Source organism: Natator depressus, chromosome 10 (assembly GCF_965152275.1).
Source record: "Natator depressus isolate rNatDep1 chromosome 10, rNatDep2.hap1, whole genome shotgun sequence".
NCBI lineage: Eukaryota > Metazoa > Chordata > Testudines > Cheloniidae > Natator > Natator depressus.
Window position 1 is genome coordinate 4,348,866 of NC_134243.1, and position 20,808 is coordinate 4,369,673.

The 20,808-nt window shown below is 49.0% G+C and overlaps 1 protein-coding gene across 3 annotated transcripts in view; it reads right to left on the reverse strand.

Annotated features, from left to right (window-relative positions):
* Positions 1–16,472, reverse strand: part of LOC141994338 (testis-expressed protein 2-like) — a 37,159-nt gene extending 20,687 nt beyond the window's left edge. Inside the window, exon 1 of one of the 3 annotated variants that reach the window (XM_074964548.1) lies at positions 16,380–16,472. The gene's annotated coding sequence lies outside the window, so the exon portion shown is untranslated. Of the gene's footprint in view, positions 1–12,304; positions 12,327–15,840; positions 15,967–16,379 lie in introns of those variants that run through there. The other 2 variants (XM_074964545.1, XM_074964546.1) reach the window with 2 other exon arrangements.
* Between the last annotated feature and the right edge of the window lie 4,336 nt (positions 16,473–20,808).

The window sequence follows — 20,808 nt, forward strand, 5'->3', positions numbered from 1 at the left end:
TCTATGGCCCCAATTCAATTAAACAAAAGCTTGTGTTGTAAGAGGGAAAAAAAATTCCATAATCTGAATTTTTACTAGATTTACAAAAAGTTTAACCTCCCCCCAAAACTACTTTGTTTTACCAGAGAATTTTCCAAGTCATCACAAAATATTGCCAAATCGCTCCATCCAAAAATATCAGACAAACACAACCCTCCCAAGCTCCGCCAAACAATTGGTCAAAAAATCCGGCAGGAAACATTATTAATCATTATTTGCATTTGTGGGTATGCATTATTTGGAGAGGAAGGCTGTTCCAATGGCCAAGGCATTGGGCTGGGACTCGGGAGATCTAGGTTCAACTCTGGACTCTGCTGACTTCCTCTGTGACTCTAGGCAAGTGACTTAGGCCCAGTTCCTTAGAGTTATTTAGGCAACTAATTCCCATAGAAATCAATGGGAGTTAAGCACCAAAGTACCTTTCAGGATCTGTGCCTTAGTCTCTGTGGTCTCATTTCCCCCACTGTAAAATGAAGATCATAATGCTTCCTTTCACAGTCTCCCTTTATTGACCTTGCCTGTTTGGACTGTGGGCTCTTTGGGACAGGGACTGTCTCTCACTATGAGTATGTACAGCCCCAAGCACAGTGGGGCCCTGACTCTGTGGGGGCTGCTAGGTGTCACCACACTACAAATAATAAATGACAGTATTTGCTATTCTGCTTGGGAGGGGGCAGGAGTGGGGTGAAAACATTTACCATTCTGGACAGAAAACTCCTGCTAATGACACGCCGCAGGGCCACTTGGAAAGTCATAGTGATAGCTGGGCTAGAACTCTGCTCCCCCTGGCTCTAAAAGCACAGATCATTTACGCTACAGGAGAATCTTTATTCGCAGTATAGGGCCCATGACACACTGTTGAGCAGTTCTTATTCCATCCAGTAGGGGGTAGAAGAGATATCAACATAAGAATGGCCATACTGGGTCAGACCAAAAGGTCCATCTAGCCCAGTATCCTGTCTACCAACAGTGGCCAATGCCAAGTGCCCCAGAGGGAGTGAATCTAACAGGTAATGCTCAGTGATCTCTCTCCTGCCATCCGTCTCCACCCTCTGACAGAGGCTAGGGACACCATTCCTTACCCAGCCTGGCTAATAGCCATTAATGGACTTAGTCTCCATGAATTTATCCAGTTCTGTTTTAAGCCCTTTTATAGTCCTAGCCTTCACAACCTCCTCAGGCAAGGAGTTCCACAGGTGAGTGAAGAAGAACTTCCTTTTATTTGTTTTAAACCTGCTGCCCATTAATTTCATTTGGTGGTCCCCAGTTCTTATATTATGGGAACAAGTAAATAACTTTTCCTTGTTCACTTTCTCCACATCACTCGTGATTTTATATACCGCTATCATATCCCCCCTTATCTCCTCTTTTCCAAGCTGAAAAGTCCTAGCCTCTTTAATCTCTCCTCTTATGGGACCCGTTCCAAACCCCTAATCGTTTTAGTTGCCCTTTTCTGAACCTTTTCTAATGCCAGTATATCTTTGAGATGAGAGGACCACATCTGTACGCAGTATTCAAGATGTGGGCGTACCATGGATTTATATATATATAAAATTTATTTATATAGGGCAAGAAGATATTCTCCATCTTAGTCTCTATCCCTTTTTTAATGATTCCTAACATCCCGTTTGATATTTTGACTGCCACTGCACACTGCGTGGACGTCTTCAGAGAACTTTCCACGATGACTCCAAGATCTTTCTCCTGATTAGTTGTAGCTAAATTAGCCCCCCCCCATCATATTGTATGTATAGTTGGGGTTATTTTTTCCAATGTGCATTACTTTACATTTATCCACATTAAATTTCATTTGCCATTTTGTTGCCCAATCACTTAGTTTGGTGAGATCTTTTTGAAGTTCTTCACAACCTGCTTTGGTCCTAACTATCTTGAGCAATTCAGTATCGTCTGCAAACTTTGCCACTTCACTGTTTACCCCTTTCTCCAGATCATTTATGAACAAGTTGAATAGGATTGGTCCAGGACTGACCCTTGGGGAACACCACTAGTCACTCCTCTCCATTCTGAAAATTTACCATTTATTCCTACCCTTTGTTCCCTGTTTTTTAACCAGTTCTCAATCCATGAAAGGATCTTCCCTTCTACCCCATGACAACTTAATTTACGTACAAGCCTTTGGTGAGGGACCTTGTCAAAGGCTTTCTGGAAATCTAAGTACATTATGTCCACTGGATCCCCCTTGTCCACGTGTTTGTTGACCCCTTCAAAGAACTCTAAGAGATCAGTAAGACATGATCTCCCTTTACAGAAACCATGTTGACTTTTGCGCAACAATTTATGTTCTTCTATGTGTCTGACAAGTTTATTCTTTACTATTGTTTCAACTAATGTTCCCGTTACTGATGTTAGAATTACCAGTCTGTAATTGCCAGGATCACCTCTAGAGCCCTTCTTAAATATTGGCGTTATATTAGCTATCTTCCAGTCATTGGGTACAGTAGCCGATTTAAAGGACAGGTTACAAACCATAGTTAATAGTTCCGCCATTTCACTTTGGAGTTCTTTCAGAACTCTTGGTGAATGCCATCTGATCCCGGTGACTTGTTCCTGTTAAGTTTCTCAATTAATTCCAAAACCTCCTCTAGTGACACTCTAATCTGTGACAATTCCTCAGATTTGTCACCTACAAAAGATGGCTCAGGTTTGGGAATCTCCCTAACATCCTCAGCCGTGAAGACTGAAGCAAAGAATTCATTTAGTTTCTCTGCAATGAGTTTATCGTCTTTAAGTGCTCCTTTTGTATCTCGATCGTCCAGGGGCCCCACTGGTTGTTTAGCAGGCTTCCTGTTTCTGATGTACTTAAAATATTTTGTTATTAGCTTTTGAGTTTTTGGCTAGCTGTTCTTCAAACTCCTCTTTGGCTTTTCTTATGACATTTTTACACTTAATTTGGCAGTGTTTATGCTCCTTTCATTTTACCTCACTAGGATCTGACTTCCATTTTTTAAAATATGCCTTTTTATCTCTCACTGCTTCTTTTACATGGTTGTTAAGCCACAGTGGCTCTTTTTGAGTTCTTTTACTGTGTTTTTAATTTGGGGTATACATTTAAGTTGAGCCTCTATTATGGTGTCTTTGAAAAGTGTCCATGCAGCTTGCAGGGATTTCACCTTAGTCACCTTTTAATTTCTGTTTAACTAACCTCCTCGTTTTTGCATAGTTCCCCTTTCTGAAATTAAATGCCACCGTGTTGGGCTGTTGAGGTGTTCTCCCACCACAGGAATGTTAAATGTTGTTATATTATGGTCACTATTTCCAAGCGGTCCTGTTATTACCTCTTGGACCAGATCCTGCGCTCCACTCAGGACTAGATTGAGAGTTGCGTCTCCCCTTGTGGATTCCTGTACCAGCTGCTCCAAGAAGCAGTCATTTAAAGTATTGAGAAATTTTGTCTCTGCATTTCGTCCTGAGGGGACATGTATCCAGTCAATATGGGGATAATTGAAATCCCCCACTATTATTGAGTTCTTCATTTTGACAGCCTCTCTAATCTCCCTTAGCATTTCATCGTGACTATCACTGTCCTGGTCAGGTGGTCGACAATAGATCCCTACTCTTATATTCTTATTAGAGCCTGGAATTACTATCCATAGAGATTCTATGGAACATGTGGATTCATTGAAGATTTTTATTTCATTTGATTCTCCATTTTCTTGCACAGATAGTGCCACTCCCCTCCCCCACCCCGCACGACCTGTTCTGTCCTTCCAATATATTTTGTACCCCGGAATGATTGTGTCCCATTGATTGTCCTCACTCCACCAGGTTTCTGTGGTGCCTATTACATCAATATCCTCCTTTAACACGAGGCACTCTAGTTCACCCATCTTATTATTTAGACCCCAGCCAGTTCGTTACTGTGCCAAGCAGTGTACTCAAAATGAGTCGTTAGAAATGAATTCCAAAGCAGACTCCACGTTTCTGTGTTCCTGTTCCAAATAGCCAGGCTGGGGTGGCCAGTGCTGCTCAGATTTACAGTGGAGAAAAATAATACTTAGCATTTATAGAGCTTTGGGGGCCAAATGGAGCCCTGCCGTCAGCGGGTGCATCTAGCCTGGCCTGCTTACACCAGGCCTGCACTGGGTCCTGGGTCTTCAAAGAATTTTACAGACACAAATTAAGTCTAGGCTCTGCAGCACCTGCCTCTGGCTCAGTTTGTATAATCTCATGCTTCATGGGCTTCATATTCCCTCCCTCCTCCTGATTTACATGAGCAAATTGTTCCCAGAATAAAATCGGACAGATGCCCCAGTCCATCCAGGAATCATTGCCGAGAGGGAGCATCTCCTTGGGGCTCCTGCGAGCACCCACCGCACTGGACCTAGCCACTGTATTCTGCTGGAGAGCTCCCTGTCTAGCTACAAGGCCTTTGCAAACGCTTCCTTTTGCGGTCAGCTGCGTGGATGCGGCACGTTTGTTAGCAATGGTGACTGATTTGCATTTACACTTCTGCCGCTCTCAGGAGGCGTCTGGAGGTGAAGAACAAAGACGCCTGTTCGACTGCACTTAACCAGCCTCTCCGCAGCAGCCGTCTCATATCGTTCCACGTCGTGCAGTGGATGGAGATTTCCTCCTTCCAGTGAGATCACAACAGAAGGCTGAGGTTGACCTTGCAGCTTTCGCGGCATGCTGATGTTTGAGCTTCAGGGTTCACGATACCCTGCACTGCTGTCGCCCATTCTCTTGAAGCTAAACGAGCCTGGCATTTCCTGAACATGCCTGACATGTCACAGCCCACCTGGGAGGCAGAACAGCTGTTCTCATCCCCATTGTACAGATTGCTAAACAAAGGCAAAGTGAAGTTAAGATCAAGCATGAGAGTGGTGGGCAGAGCTGGGGAGAGAATCCAGTGATGGCTATTACAGGTGTGCCTAGAGACCCCAGTTAGGCCCCATTGTGCTAAGCCTTGTACAGCCGTGTCCCTGCCCCAAAGAGTTTACACTCAAAGTAACCCAGGAGTCTGGACTCCCATTTCCCTGCTCTGTGCACCAGAAAACACAGCCTTCCCTTCCTCCTCTGTACGATGGGGTATGCAAGTCCTTGAAAGGGTTAATGGGCTACTGGTGGCCCAATCAGCTTGCCCTGGGACACCTGGGGCAGGAGTCAGGCTTCCAGGGAGGAGCTAAAAGGGAGAGAGAAAGCAGATGCGGAGTTCTCACTGTGGGAGAGAAGGCTGAGCTGTGGCTGATCAGGTATCCCAGAGGAAAGGGAAGCATGAGAGTCCTCTGGAAGGTGCCTAGCTGGAGCATGCTGGAGGCTGGATGGAGCAGTGGAAGACCAACAGGGAAACTGAGTCTGAGGAGCTGCTGTCCTGCCCAGTGCTACAAGGGGGTTCTCTGGTAAGCATATGCTACTACGTTGCTCTCAAAATAGAGCCCTTCCCACCCTTAAAACTCTTCACTAACTGCCTCTGGATTGGTCTTTGCTCCTAAATGTTGCCGTGTGAGAAGACTGGAGACCAGTGTATCAATACCGCTCGCCATGCAGGATTCAGGGTATGTTTGTTGTTACTGTGGTTAGGCCTGTCTGGTAGTGATCAGTCATGTTAAATGAAGCTCTTTTTAAAGGTGTGGTTTAACTGATTACGTTAAGTGACTGGGGTTGTTTAACACCCTGTTCTGAGAGCGATTGTGATGAAAGATTCGACCAGTGCCCTCCTTAGGATGGTGTAGATGGGCCTTGGATACATTGCTCCTTGGCAACCACTTCACAGAACAGAACTAAACCCTGACTTAGCAGAGACCTTATTAGCTGCAAGGCCCAGGTCCTGCCGTCATTAAGGAATTTACAGGCGCAGACCCTTAATGCCAATGCACTGCACCGAAAAGCCACGAGAATGCAGACAAAGGTACAACCAGATCCAATGAGATCGAAGCTAGACTACTTCAGACTAGAAATAAGGTGCAGATTTTTAGCAATGAGGGTAATTAACATCTCACCAAGGGATTCTCCATCACTGGCAATTTTAAAATCAGGAGTGGATGTTTTCTAGAAGATCTGCTCTAGTTAGAGCACAGCTACAGGACTTGCAGCAGGAATTATTCAGGGAAGTCCTCTGGCTTGTGTTGTGCAGGAAGTCAGACTAGATGATTGCAATGGTCTCTTCTGGCCTTAAAATCTATGATGTTAAAAGCTCAGACCACTGCACGCTTACTCTGGTGTCAGACCAAATGAAGCTGCACTGCTTTAAGCTTCACTCTGTATCAGGGCAGCATGTCCATATGAGGGGTGTGCACTGGTGTATGTGAGCTAGCTACCCGCCTGCAAATGTCTTTCGTGTAGACAGGGCCCCATGTGAGGAGCAGCTAGTACAAGGATAGAGGTGCAAGATGGAGCCTGAGCAATTCTTCCACGATCCTTCTACTCTGCCAAACCACATTCAGCACCGTTCTTTATTATTTGTGTTGTGGCAGCGCCCAGAGACCCCCCCGTCGGCTCATTGCACAAACACCTGGGAAGAGAAAGGCCCTGCCCCCGTCCCAATCTACTCGGCATGTTTCAGTTTAGCTATGTGGTGGCCTGCAGAGACCTTGCAGGTGGGTGCGGAGAGATGGCTGGTCCCATAATGCTGCCACCCCAACCTTATCTTCAGCTACCAAATACCAATGAAAGAAGCTAAAAACATACAAATAGTTTCCTAAGGTTCCTTTGTCCTTGTAAATAACAGCTGCAGTTGCCCCAGGGATGTTACACAATTGCCAGTGGGAATGGAGCTGGTCTGAGCAATTTCCATCCCTCCCACGGATAAGAAAGCAGTGTACAAAGAAGGGGGAATATCTTGATCCCTATTTTACAGATGGGGAAACTGAGGCCCAGAGAAGTGAAGCGACTTGTCCGAGAGGCAGAACTGGGCCTGGGAGCAGACCTGGCTCCCCGTGCAGGCTCAGACTGCTGCGCCTACTGCCTCTCGCAGAAAACCTGCCCACGGAGGAGGGGGTGGCCCAGGCTGTGAAAAGGGCTGTGAACGCTCGAGTCACATGGCCGTTGTGCAGATTCCCTAATGCTGCTTGCTCGCAAACGAGACCAGATTGTCCTGAGTCACGGTGTCCTCTCTGCACACTGAGCCCGCTGCCCCCTGGGTACCAGAACTAGCTCCAGGTACGGAATCGGCAGATACTGGCTCGGAGCAGCTTTTGCATTCAGGGCCAGATCCTGAGAGGCCCGGACCTTTTGCTGTGTCAGCAGCAAGTGCTTGAGGGCTCAGCACCTTTCAGAACTTGGCCTTTCTTCAATTATCCCAGTCATATTTTGCTTCGTTTTTAAAAGCTAAAAAGTCCGATATCCTAAGAAGCCAATACATCCGCAGCCTGTTCAGTAATAACAGCTTGTGTTTATAATAGTAGCTTTCATCCAGAAAGAACTCAAAGCATGGTACATGCTATATATAAACCACTGAAATGCAGCCACCTCTGGGGAACAATGGCAGCAGTGCACTGCACTGCCTCAGGGGGAGGAGGAAGGCTGGCCAAGGATGCCAGGACAAATCCTTATACTTAAGCTGGGGATCAGACAGGGGCCATTAATTGCCACGCAAAGCAGGCTGCACCTTGGCTACAGGTCTTGTCAGAAAGACTTATACCCATTCCAGTTCCATGCAGTGTGCATCTCTCCTGGAAGGTTTAAAGAGCTGGAGAGTCTGCTGGGATGTCAGTGTGGACTTTCAGATACAGTAGGTAGGTTAAACCTGGTGCTTAGAACTCGAAGCTGTCCCCTGTGATTTTTACAGGTGAGCCTTGGATGATAACCTCGCGGGTTAGCTCCGGGTTCAAAATGGGAAATATTTAACCAGGGGAATTCTCTGGCTGCCATCTTTCCTCGCTGCCCACGTTGTGTTAATTACTCCAGTTCCTCAATTCAACCATAAAAAAGGCTCTTTGCACAAGAATTTCGGCCTACTTTGTAGATCCAAGAGGTCTGAGAAGCGCTGGAGCTGATCTAAACCCAAGATCAGACCCATTTTGACCTACAGTTCATGAAAGAGCATACGATAGAATTATAACGAATAAAACTCAGCATGCCAGTGGCAACTTTCATCTGAGGGTCTCAAAGCGCTTTACAAACACTCATGAATTAAGCCTCCCTGGAAAGTTGGGGAATATTAGCCTCAAGGGGAAACTGGGGCACGGAGGTGAAATGTGATTCTTTTTTTGCCTACTGCTTCAAACTCCCTCCCTTCCTTTGAATGGTATCTTGCTCTGTGTGGATAACCAAGCTCACTATTCCCCCACTGTTGTGTCTTTTGCTCTTTACACAATGTACAGAATATGAAGGAACCCTATGGCACAACCCTATGGCACGGGTCCACATAACCGTGATTTGCCAGGCCTAGTTCCATGAATACACCAGTGCACTGGCAGAGTGCTAGTGACTTCTGAAACATAGAAGGCAGGGGGATCACTTGAAAGCTCACAATCGTTATTTTTTGAGGCATATTACCCAGTTCTGTACACCTTGCAAGGTGCTACAAACATCTTCACAGACAAGCTCGTCAAAAGTGACTACAGAGTTTGGATGTGTGAGACCTCCTAAAGGGGGCTGATTTTCAGAAAGTGCTGAGCACCTCCTCTCCCCCAGCAAAGAGTCCCTTTAAGGCATCTCCGATTAGTCACCCAAACACTGAGGCACTCCAAATCACTCGTCACTTTTGAAAATTTTGGCCAAAAATACTAGGAATGGGGTCTCAGCTGGACCCAAACTTCCTCAGAGCTTGTGGGAGTTTGGATCCAGGGATCTGATTTGCTCCAATAGAGCGATGAAGGAGAGCTGCACCCTGAAATCCAGTGTTTAGGATTGTTCAGTTGGGACAGTTTGGTCTGATCTTTCTCGGAAAGCACACCCATGTCTCTAGTCTGATAACACGTTAATTGCACAAAGCTGTAACGGCTACCGTGTGCTATTTACAAATGCTACCTGATCATCTTGTAATATAAAGGTTCACCCAGCTTGAATCTATCCAATTAAAGCTCCCAGCATCTTATTCCCAGATGAGCCATTGCCAAATTAGTGTTCGTTTGTTGCAAAATTAGCCAGAGTTAATTGAAAAAATAATTTCCAAGAGTTCTCTCCAGCCTATTAAACCTGTCAGTGGCTGCTTGAGAAGGGAGCAGGCTGCTGGAGACTGCACCAGAGTTTTGCTTCACTTCAAAGAGACTGATTTATGAGCCAACCAAAAGGGTGAGAAATCCCTCATCTAATTATCACTGAAATATACAGACACAGAAAACAAACTGCTGTGGTTATTAGTCTGGTGACTGGAGAGCTCTTCCAGTTGCTCTTTGATGAGGAAGTGATGCAGTTTTAAGGAAACCAAACTGCAATCAAAAGATGTAAATTATCTGCAAACTGACCTTTTCATAAAACAGATCGACATATTCCAGGCAAAAAGCTTGGCCAAACGCTGAGAAATCAAGCGCCCAAAAAGGCAGGACATAGACAGAAAAGGCTGAAGCTCAGCTTTAACTCTGTCCTCTTGAGCTTCTGCTTTAAAATATTTGACTGATCACTGAATCCTAGAGTCAATACACATTGGAATTTCTTATACAGCCTCAGGTACAATCTTCAAGCTTGGCTTGATTTTTTTTTTTAAATTGCAATGGGATCTACAAAACAAGCCTAGCTTGAAGAAAAGCAGCATTATTGAGTTATGGCTATATATTATGACAGCTGGTTCTGATTCAGATGGGTCAGGAAAGAGTAAATCCTGAACCAAAATAGGCCCTGGGCAAGTGTGTGCAGCTTTGTCTGGAGGTGCTAGCTTCGGAAAGAACATTGCGATCAGTGTTGCCCTGAGGGTATCATGGCAGCACCGTAGAATTCAGGTCCTGAGCTTTTTGGAAACATCACCCCAGGGAGTGGAATTGCTTTGCCTTGCTCTTCACTGACTCAGTCCACATGATGCTCAGAACAGTGTTGCTGATAGTCCTGGGTGGAGCTGTCTCCAGACCTCCTGGACCAGAGAATGGGTGCAGGCAATGGCAATAATGGGGTGGAACCGGGGAGATGCTGGAAGTCCCTCTCTCACAAAAGGCCAAGGTCACTCTGTGCACAAACAGTGAAAGGGGGAGCGAGACGAGCTCTTTAGGGCAGGGGCCACCTTTGTTCTGTTTGTACAGCACCTAGCACAATGGCACCCTGGTCCATAACTGGGGCTCCTAGGTGCTATTGTAATACAAATACTAGGACCTGATACAGCCCAAAGGCTCCTACACCTCTTGGCTTTACTGCCCATGACCAGTTGCTGCGTCAGACTCCTTCTCATCCAGTGGATTAGATTTGTGGCCCTTGTAAAAAGCTGTTACAGGTCAGGACTGCAAGGCATTGGTACAGCTGTGTGTAGGAGCCTAGGACTGGGCCAGCAGGAGATGCTGCAGGTTAGCACTGAGGGGTTAGCAGAATGGTGTCGGGCTCAGGACTGCCACTGCAGAGGCTTGCAGGTGAGGACTGAGGGGCAGTGGCAGAGCTGTGTGGGTGGGGAGTCCAGGGCTGGGATGCGGGGCTGGGGAGGAGGCTGCAGGACAGCTCCGAGGTGCATTGGCAGAGCTGGGTCAGACCAACCGCTGGAACGGTAGGGTGGGTGCAGGCTAGAAGTGAGGGGCCGAGTGGGCGCAGGGAATACTGTGTGTCTGGGCGGAGGGCAATTGGCAGGCCTGGGCTGGGAAGCTCAGTCCCAACCTCATCTGCCCTGCCTAGCTGGCACCATCCCAGGGTTTCACCTTTCTGAGCACGGACGGTCACAGCTCGGCCCAGATAAAAATAAAACCGGCAGGTGCGGAACGTGTGACCACACTCCCCCGCCTCGCGCCTCTGGGTCGCGGGGTAAGTGCCGGACTGGTCACGAGGTGCTGAGAGTGTCACTTTAAAATGGCCTGGAGAGCTGGGGGGGTGGTTGTGTGGGTGGGTGTTTTATGGGTGCCCTCTTCTCCTGGATGGGCTGAATTCTGATCTCTGTGGTGGGGGGGTAGCCCCAGTGACAAAGGTATACCTGAGCACCCAGTTAGCAGTTCCCGGTTCCCTTTACTAATGCAGCTTGGGGAGGAATTTCTGTCTTCTGCAGGGGATGCAAACTTAATACCAACCTGACCACTGGCTAAAGGAGGGGGAGTTCTTAAGTCTTTTAAGGAGTCCCCATGAGCCTCTGGTTCTCTTTCTGTCCCAAACAACGACCAAGGGACTCTTTCTGTCCCAATGTGGTCTAGAGCTCAGGCTGTGGGGTTGGGAGTCAGATGACCTAGGTCCTAGTCCCAGTTGTGACCTTTGGGTAGTTGCTTCCCCTCCTTTGTGGTCTCTGTTTAGCCTGTGAGCTCTTCGGGGCAGGGACTCTCTCTTACTGTGTGACTATAAAGCACCTCGCACAAAGAACCCTGATCCCAGGTGCTGCCATGATACAAAGCATTATAATAACTTCTGTTCGGTGAATGCAGTGGGCACTCTCTCCTCCACAGTCTCGTCTCTGCGCTGCTGTTTTCACTGACCCTAAGCATATAGCTCACATCCAAGAGCCCGGGCATCGGGGAGAGAGCCCCATTCCAGTGCCGACAAGCAGCAGAAATGCTGCCGTGCAGGCAGTGGGATTCAGACATGGGGTCCGCATGGGCTCAAGGCAGATGAGTGCTACAGCTCTGATTGACCTCCATTGTAACGGGCCCGGACCCCGGCGGCGATTCAGGACTCGTGCTGTCTGTTCACTTGCCCCAGCTGACGCCATCCCTATCCACTGCCACTAACACTGTGCTGGGCAGCACAGAGATCAGGCCGGCCGCACACTAAATGCACTGAGCCACACACAGTCCTGGATGAGCATGTGCGTCCCCTGTCGGTGTTAAGGGGTGGAGGGTCTAACAGGCATGGCTCGAATCTCGATAAGAAGCCCCTTTGTTTAATCAGACTATATCTGATTAGAGGAGAATTTTTCAGGACAAAAATCCCTTACAAGCACGATCTACTCTTGAGAGAGTATCACCATGACAATGGTACCTAAACCAGAGGTTATTGTAAAAATATCATAAGCCCAATTCATCCTTCAGGTTCATACTCTGGCAGCTCCACGGCGTATGTCCCGAGAGCCAGATCCCAGCTGGTGGAGCACCATTGAAGTTAGTAGAGCAGTGCTGATTTACACCAGCTGAAGACTGGCCCCAAGGAGGCATTTGGCCCATTGGCTCTTATGAGCCTTTTCCTGCCTGTTTGATCCCTCTGAATCGTAAATACCCAGTATTAAAAATAACACATCGCTTGTTCTACACACCACAAAGCAAGGCAGGTAAGTCGTGTCCTCAGCTCCCCGTTCCCCACGGGCCCCGCTGCCACCTCCAGTGACTTGCTGCTCTCTGATCCACAGGACGCACGCTCCAGCGAGAGGTCCTCGCTTAATGGCCCCTCGGCACCTGCCACCGATAACAAATTCCGCTTTGTCCTCTGGGAGGGAGCTTTGCAGAAATCTATCTGAGATGAATGACTGACCTAATTTGAAATGGCAGCATCCAGAAGGCAGAGTGGCTGCCACCGCCTGCCTGAGCACAGAGATTTCAAAGCCCTGGGCACAGCCCCTGTTCGATTCAGAGCTGCGCCCGGACCAGCTGTTTGTAATCAAAGAACCCAGAGCCCTCCATGTACACCTGGATAGTCACTCTGCTCTGGGTCTAGAGCAGTGGCTCTCAACCTGCAGGCTGCCTGTGGCCCAATCAGCACACAGCTGTGTCCCATGTGACATCCTCAGGGCCATACAGGAGTATATATATTGTGTGGATGTGGCCCCCATAACACAGAGAGAGCTGCATTGGCAGCCCACGGTGATAAATCGGTTTAGAACCACTGGTCTAGAAGGAGCAGAGGTGCTGATGTTCAGAGCACATTGCTACACAGACTTGTTGCTTGGAGGTGACTGGAAAAGGACAAAGCTATGGGGGCTGTGTCCCTTCTTTGCTTCTTCATGTTGGAGAACGAAGGCTGGAGCAAGCATGTTTCCTTTTATTTTCAAAATGTGTCTATTTTTTAGATTAAAAATTCAGGCCTCGTCTCCCCTGTCTCCATTGCCCACTGGAGAACTACTGGGCTTATAACATCAAAGGTATTGAGGACGAGAGGGGATTGCTTGTGATTTTTATTCAGTTTTATCTAATGGTCCTTTTAGAATCTGGGGAAAGAGCTCTCTTTATTAAGGAACCAGCGCCTTCAGCTAAAGGCTCGGAAAGCTTCTGATCCACATCCCTGAGTCACCCAAGGAGTCATCTGACAAAAACAGGGAAGAAAAGACTTGAGATACCGGATATTTATAAGGGAAAAAAGAACCCTGCATGCCAGCATGCTCACACATGCACCTTTCAGGCCCCATAAAGAAGCAAAACAAAGGGGATTGAATCCAGATCCTTTCTTTTGCAGATCACTTTCAGAGCTACTTGGTTCTCTTGCATCGTCAGCAGCCGACACCCACTTCAGTACATCCACCTGATAAAAGCTATGAGTAGGATCGTGCAAAGGGCTGTGGGTGGGTAGCAGGGGCTGGACTGCAGGACTGGAGCCTAAATATTACTGGCTGCTGGCATTGCATCCTGCAGCCCTTATACATGCGAGCAGCTCCCTGATCCTGTGGGGATCTCAAGGAAATCTCCTGGGGCAACTGCATGGAGACCCTTTGCTTCCAGTCTGTCTCCCAGCCACCTGGGGGCCTACTTCTGTCCCTGGACAGGACAGCTGTGCTGTTAGGGTTCCTTGACAGCAGCAGCCCCTTGAGCCCACACAAGGTGGTGATCCCTGGACTGAAGATTCAGTGTATTGCCTTGCTCCTGTTTGCCCTATGGGTTTGTGGGATTGGAAGAAACCTGTGGAGCCCAGCTGCTACCCTCAAGTTCCCAGCTCTCCTTTCCTTGCTCTCTCTCAGTCTGTGGATCTAGATCCACAGGGAGCCCCCCACAGACGGCCATTGGAGGTGCATACTGAAGAGCTCCCCCCTCTCCACACACCCCTAGACTGATCCATTCTCATGATCCAAGGCACAGGGCATTCAACCTGCAAGGTCCTTGGGGGAGGGGCTGTCTGTTGTAACCCCCTGTACAGCACCATGCACACATCTGCAGGCAATAGAAATAAAGAACAATGACCACTGCTCTGGGAAGAGCGATGCCGTGGCGCCAGGTCCGTAAATCCTGCACCCTTCCCCAGCGCTGTATTCACTAGACAGACAGGTAAAACCCACGCCAAAGCAGCCGAGGAGACTTCTGGTTGGCTGGGGGGATCCTGACTGCACTGGGAGGGGAGACACAAAGGCCTGTCTGTCCCTCTGTTGCATCCACCCACAGTCTTGCTCCAGTCGCCAAGTGGGAGCAGGAGTCTAAGGCCCTGTTAAAACTCCAGCAGCATTGCAGGGATCAGCTGGTCACTGCAAGGTGCTTGGGAAGGAGACGGTCTTGGGCCTCTTTTTAAGTAGATTTAGTGGTGGCGAAGGGTGCCAGGTTGCCATGCACGGGGCAGTGCCCAGGCACACTAGCTCTAGGCTGCCCTGCCAATAAGCCTCTCTCTTGATCTTGAAGAATTACCTCTGGTGCTCTAAAAGCATTTTACTCTCCACACTTAGTGTTTGGTCTCTGAGAGGGGTTTTTTTTTGTGGGGGGAGGGAGGGAATAGAAGGGACAAGAGGATGGTGGCTTTTTCTGCTGTGGATCTCTAAACCTAGACCCTGGGAAACCAGCCAGCCATTCTCTGCAGTTCACCACACCCTCATCCGACGGTAAAATGGTCCATCCGACCGAGAGGAGAAAACCCCCATGAACCATCACCGAGCTAAGGCAGCACCCACTCCCAGCAGTTGAGGACACCATTGAGGCTGCCTGGCACAGCGGGACGGATCACCCAGAAAGTCTGTAGCATATGCTGAACTGGCCACCTGCTGCAGACATTTCTCACACTGTCCTCCAGTTTCGCATAATCCAGCTCACCCTGACAGAGCAGGTGAATTCACGTCCGCTCAGTTCTGAGCTGCTTGTAGTTGGAAACCCATCCCTGCGCTACGATATATATTTGCAATGCACCTATAGATGTTCCATTAGCGAAAGGAGTTTTGAGGTTCTCAACAAATTCTGCAGAAACGTGTTAAGCCACCACAGCCATGGATCTGTTCACCCCGGGCCTCTCTCAGTGGGTGATTGGCTGGAGAACTTTTCTTTACGATCTCTTGAGCTCCTCACAACTCATCGCATCGGTGACATTCATTTCTAGCCATAAAAGCTGCTGTATTATTCCGCTGCTTCCAACGCAGCGCGGGCTGCCCGCCCCAAAAGGGCCTTACCTGGGGTGTGTGCAGCCCACAGACAGCCCCGAAATCGTTCCAGCCCTGTGCTCTTCCTGGCTCGCCCCTAACAGGAGGGCAAACACCAGGCTGAGACCCAGGCTGCCTCTGGGATTTCATAGAAGGGACCTCTGGAGGTCACTAAGTCCAACTCCGGGACCAATCCCCAATTTTTGCCCCAGGTCCCTAAATGGCCCCCTCACGGATTGAACTCCAACCCTGGCTTTAGCAGGCCGATGCTCAAACCACTGAGCTATCCCGCCCCCCCTAAGGATTTGAAGCCTGAGGTCTGAGCCCCGGGCAGCCCCTGCTGGAGCGGGGCTTTGCGCAGCGGCCACGCAGCCCGGCTGCAACCCCGGCAAGTCCAGGCTGCCAAAGAACAAACTTCCAGGCGCCACTCTCCGCAGTTTCGCTGCGCGGCCGGGCTCGCAGGCTGGGGCCAGGCTCCCGCTGTTCCCCGGGCAGCGGGACGAGCCCAGGCGGACGCGCGGGGGACTCACCTGCCGGGGAGCCGGGGGAGCGAGGCGGTAGCGGCGGGCGGGGCTGTCCGGCCCCCCGCCCCCGGGATCCTTCAGCTGGAGACGCGGGCGGCCGGAGAGCGAGCGAGGGCATGGCCCCGCCGCTGCGATCCGCCCACGGGCGGCTGCCCGCGCCGCAAGCCCCTGCGCCCGGGCGGCGCCGCTGCTGCAAGCGGCTCCGATCCCTGTGGGCTGAACTTGGCTCCCAGAGTCCCGGCTCCTGCTCCGGACCCCTCTGCAGCGGCGGGAGCCGGGCTCGCTGCGTGGCGGAGCTCAGCGCGGGTCTCCCCGCCGGGAGCCGCGCCCCGCACCGCCCGCTCGCGTCGCCGCCTGCCCCGAGGCGCGCCGGGGAGGGAGCGCGGAGAGCAGCCCGGCGGTGCGGGCAGCGGCTCATTGTCAGCCCCGGCTGCTGCGGTGTTGGCAGGGCTGGCGCTTTGAGCGGCTAGAGCCTTGGAGATCCCCCCTTGTCAGCGCCAGCCTTCCTTAGCTGGGGGGGTTTGGGAATAAGGGTCCCCCCCCACCTGCAGGGGTGGCAGAAGGGCTCGCTGCTCCTTATAGAGGGAAAGAATAAGCCCCTCCGCTGTGCCCCAGTGGCCGAGATCCTATAAATACCCCATCCTCCCCCCCCGGCACTATGCTAACGTGACCGCAGCTGGCAAGTCTCCCGATGCATGCCGCTCACACGGGGAAGGGGCAGTGAGTGGTTTGCGGCTCCTCCAAGCAGCCTCTGCAAGCGGGGTCCGTCCAGACGCAGCCCCTGCCAGGGGAGGAGGGTCCTTTCAGGGCATCTGGTTTCAGGAACAGTGGCAGCTCAGATGGGGAAAGGAGGGGACAAAATCCAGTGGAAACAGGTTCATGTCCTCCCAAAACAAATGAAACCTTCCCACCCTGGTGTTTGCAAGCCCAGCATTGCAGAGCCCTGCTGGAGAGAAATTAACCAGAACCTGGCGGGGGAAGAGAAGCCACCCAGTGTGTTTGTAGGGCCCAGGCTGAAGGAAATGCAAAAAGTAAACAAACAGAGCCTGCAAAAGGGAAATTTGGGGACCAGGTCCTGAGCTGGTGCAAATGGGCCTCTCTCCCTTGTCTGCAGTGGAGTTGTGTTGGTTTGCAGCTGGAGGGGCTGGCTCTACATGGGTTAAAGTCCTTTCCCTTTGAATAAGGTGTTAGTAACACTGGGAAGGAAATTCGTGTTGTTAAATTACCACCCATCCTGCCCTCATTCAAACCCAAGAAGTGAGTTTATAATGAATAAAACAAGGGACCACTCTGGGATCCCCACCACTGCTATATTTGTCAGTGCATCCCATTTGCTATGTTCTGTCTTACCCAGTGTAGGCTCTTTGGGACAGGGGCTGCCTGTACTTTTGGGTATTATACGGTTCTGAGCATGTTGTCGGTGCTAAACAAGAGCAAACAAACACACTGGGACCCGGGGCTGGTTGTGTGATTTCAGGGGTGACTCTCTCCATGTCTCAGTGCAGGATCAGGGCCGTGACGCTTAACCTTCCAGGATCACTTCAAATTAACAGGCCAGTTCAGCTGTGAGCAAGGCTCTCCCTTCTTTTTTTTATTGCCATGTTGGTGTGTTTTCCATGCCGTATACTCAGGCCGGGATGATGGGTGCTAGGGGCTCACAGGATATGTGCTGCAATAGAGACCTCAGTCCCTGCTCCCATTAACATCAGTAGCGAAACGCCAGGATCAGGCCCTCGAGGGAAAGCCTAAAATTGCAACAGGAGAGCTGAGATTCCAGACTGGATGACTGCAGTGCCCTCGACTTGGGGCTTCAGCTGAAGACGGTTGAAAGTTTCAGCTGGCGAAGAAGGCAGCTGCCGGTGTACTTGGGGATATACGCCAAACCACTCTGCGGCAGAGCCTGCGCTGGCATCTGACTCCTCTCTGGATACAGCTTAAGGTGAGAGGTTTTAATCTATAAATTCCTTTAGGACTTGACCCCTGTTCTTATATTGTGTTTAAATACGTATTGTAACCCTTGTTACCAGAGCAGCCAGCCAAAAATTCAGGATCTTGCTGTTGTTCCAGTTAGTAGGAGAAATTGGTGACAAGGCAGGTGTTACTTTGATGCAATCCTCTGTATTTACAAAGAAGGCACGAAGTCCTGTTTCCCTGCACCCAGCAAGAATCAAACAGCAGAAGACGGTTTCTTTGCTCGCAGCTCCAGGCCCCTGTTAGCCAGCACTCAGCCCCAAAAGCTCTCTCTCGAGACTTTTTGCAGTGCCACGCTCCCACAGCTTGTTATGACAGTACCTGGTGCTTCCTTGTTGCCTTTTCTCTCAGCTTCTGTCCACTGTTTCTCTCATAGACACACACACCTTCACAAAACAATAGCTAACACATCCCCTCTGCCCATGTGTGCCTTCTGGTCTGGGTGGTGACATATGCCTGTGTTTGGGGTGGAGGCGGCTATTGTTTCAACTACCTAGTTACCTGATTTCTTGCAACTATCTTAAATGCAGGGCAGTGGTTACCTTCCCCCCGTCCCACACAATTTCAAAGAGGTTTAACCTGTCCCAACCCATAACATTATAGTAGTGTCTAGAAGCCCCAGCCAAAATCAGGGACCCATCATCATACACACTGAACCCCTGGGAAAGGCAGGAGGAGAAACCAGGTACAGCTAGTCAGAAAACAGTAAGTATTGTCCAATCAACATTTTGAAATAAAGAATTTTTTTTATTCCAAAAATTTTATGGATTTTTTTTAATTCAAAAAATTTCATGTTTTTTTTCTCCAACAACAACCCCGACAAAACAAAACTAATTTCTCCCCCCGCCCGCCCCCTCCAGTTTTATGTTTGGTTTTGGTTTATAAAAATTAAACATTTTTCAGTAGTTGGCATTTTAGGTATTTATATTGTTTCTTTTAGAAAACTGAGAACTTTGTTGTTGAAGAAGTGGAAAAATTCAGACAGATACAAAAGCTTCTTGACAATTTTTTTCTTTATAAAAGAGACCAGTTTTAGGCAGAAAATCTCTTTCAAACAGAAAAATATAGACACCTGCTCTAACCATGAGGCAACATAGCCACACGTGAGGGTGGATTTTATTATGTGGATACCGAAGATCACCATCTCATTTCACATAAGTCACCAAGGAGCCATCACATGGTGACAACCTCCAACCATAGCCAGAGATGACGAGAAGTATGGTTCTTCATAGCCCACTGCCAAACCAAACCAGTCTGATCTCCTTAAAATGGCTTTTAAAACTAGAGGGGCATGGCCTACATTTGTTCCATGTCTGGTATTTGAGCTCTGTGCCATTGTCTGCTCTGTGGCCATTCTAAAGGTCATAGCTTGGGATTAAGAAGCCAGGTATAAACCAGCCAGCTTCCGCCTCACACCAAAGTGTTTACTAAGGAGGATGTTTTAAGCAGTTCTATAATCTGAGACACAGCCCTTTGCTGGCAGATGTATCCTGGAGGCAGCGGCATAATTAACATCTTGTTATAACAATAGCTGAACGTATGTATTATTCATAGACCAAACCACAGCTGTGAATATTGCATTCGCTAGTGGCCCCACAGGTACAAGCTACCATTATTAATGAGACAGCTGGGAAGAAGAGAATCTGTTTTAAGGGCCTGATCCTGATTGGTGCTGGGAGCCTGAGGCTCTAACGGGAATCATGGGTACCTGGTGTCTCTCAGGATCTGGCCCCAATTCTCTCGTAGAGTAACAAGACCAAATTTGGCCCATATTTGCAGTGCTGTTTGCAGCCAGTAGAGGGTGCTGATGCATAATGAAGGACAAGATTTGGCCCCAAATGCTTTAGTTACACTTTAAATGCAACAGCAAAATGCCTTGTTAATTGATGTAGGTATTATGGTAATTGCAGGGCCATTCCCCTCTAGGATACTAGTTCAAATCCAACCTGGGCTGGCAACTGCTGGAAGTGGCATAATGTTAAATGACCCGCTTGTTTCACTCTGGTTCCCAGTGGACACAAACATCTGTATCACAGCAGGGGTTAAAGATGGAAGGGGCACTGGGAACAGAGATGGGCCAGAACCAGAACCAGCACACTCAATTTGAACCCCACCCCCAATTTTAGGTTCTGGAATAATTCCTCAGTCCTATGGTTGGCTCTTCTGTCTCTAAAACCCTACAGCCCAAGCCCCCCAAACCTTGGAAACATTCCCCTTCCAGATTAGCTCTAAGCCCTGTGGTTCAGGCCCATTCTAACTGCGAGCTAAGTGCCTTCTTCCCTCTAGAGGCGGGCTGGTTAGGTCAAGGGAGCCAGTAAATGGTGCCAGCCTAATCCTAAGAATTTCAACCTTGGTATCGATGGGCCAAAGAATATGCAAAGTGGAGATAACTGGATGACCCCCGGAGGGCGAACCGGAATCCACCCAAAAGGCATCAAGGAAGAACAAGTAGATAACATGTAGCCATCATGGAAGCCATCATGGATGTACCACCTGCTGATTGAGCTGATTGACGGTCATCTCAATTGTAAATTCAGCATGATGAAGCAACTTCCATAGACTTGTATTGAACCAGAGACCTATAAAAATTGGGTCCATGGACTGTGTTCTTTGAGTCTGGTTCTACAACCACCCTCCAGGAGCATCGGATGCGCATCTGACAACAACTCGGCTCCACTCTCGTGTCCAGGCCACCTGGCCAGTGACTTGGCACGAGCAACATCTAGGCTGGTAATTATAACAACCTTTTTGCAGAACCTGTGTGAATGTCTGTGTGTGTGAATGGATTTATATAGAAATTGCATATAGGAATATTTTGTTGTATTTACAATAAAAGTGGCATTTTGCCTTGTCCCTCTTACAAGATCCTGTTGGCATCATTTTTATTAGTGTAACACCCAGTCTGGAACCTAAATCCACTGAGTATAAAAAACAAACATCAATAAAGTAACACAAAGGACAGCTCTATATTCACAGTAACGACGACGCAGATGCCCCTGGGGA